The following is a 467-nucleotide window of genomic DNA, read 5'->3' on the forward strand; positions in this document are numbered from 1 at the left end:
TCTAGCACGTCTATATAAAGCTTAAGCCATCCTGAGCAAACAGTACACCGGGTAATAACGTTAATGACTGCTCGGTTGGCTGTCCCTTGCACCGAATAAACCATTCCTCTCTGGAAACCGCCCATGTCGCGGCCGCAAACGAATATACGAAGCCACGAAGCGATAAAACGAAGGCAATGATTTTGTCAACGGGCTTAAGACGTTCCGGAAATAAGCGTTTCGATCGCGCGATAGAAAAACGAGACTCGTCGACCGGTCGGTTAGGAAACCTTCGTTTTTATCTCGCAAACGCCGACCCGCTTTTCGTTAACTCTGCCCTTCTGCTCCCTTTCCTTCGAATTACGTCGTTTTCACGAAAGGATAGATTTGTTCCGATTTTTTTTCCTTTTTTATTTTTACTATAAAGAACGTTTCTATTAACAAATATAAGGAATAATGATTGCTCACAAGATTTTATAAAAGAGTAG

This window comes from Apis dorsata, unplaced genomic scaffold (assembly GCF_000469605.1).
Source record: "Apis dorsata unplaced genomic scaffold, Apis dorsata 1.3 scaffold_52, whole genome shotgun sequence".
Lineage (NCBI taxonomy): Eukaryota > Metazoa > Arthropoda > Insecta > Hymenoptera > Apidae > Apis > Apis dorsata.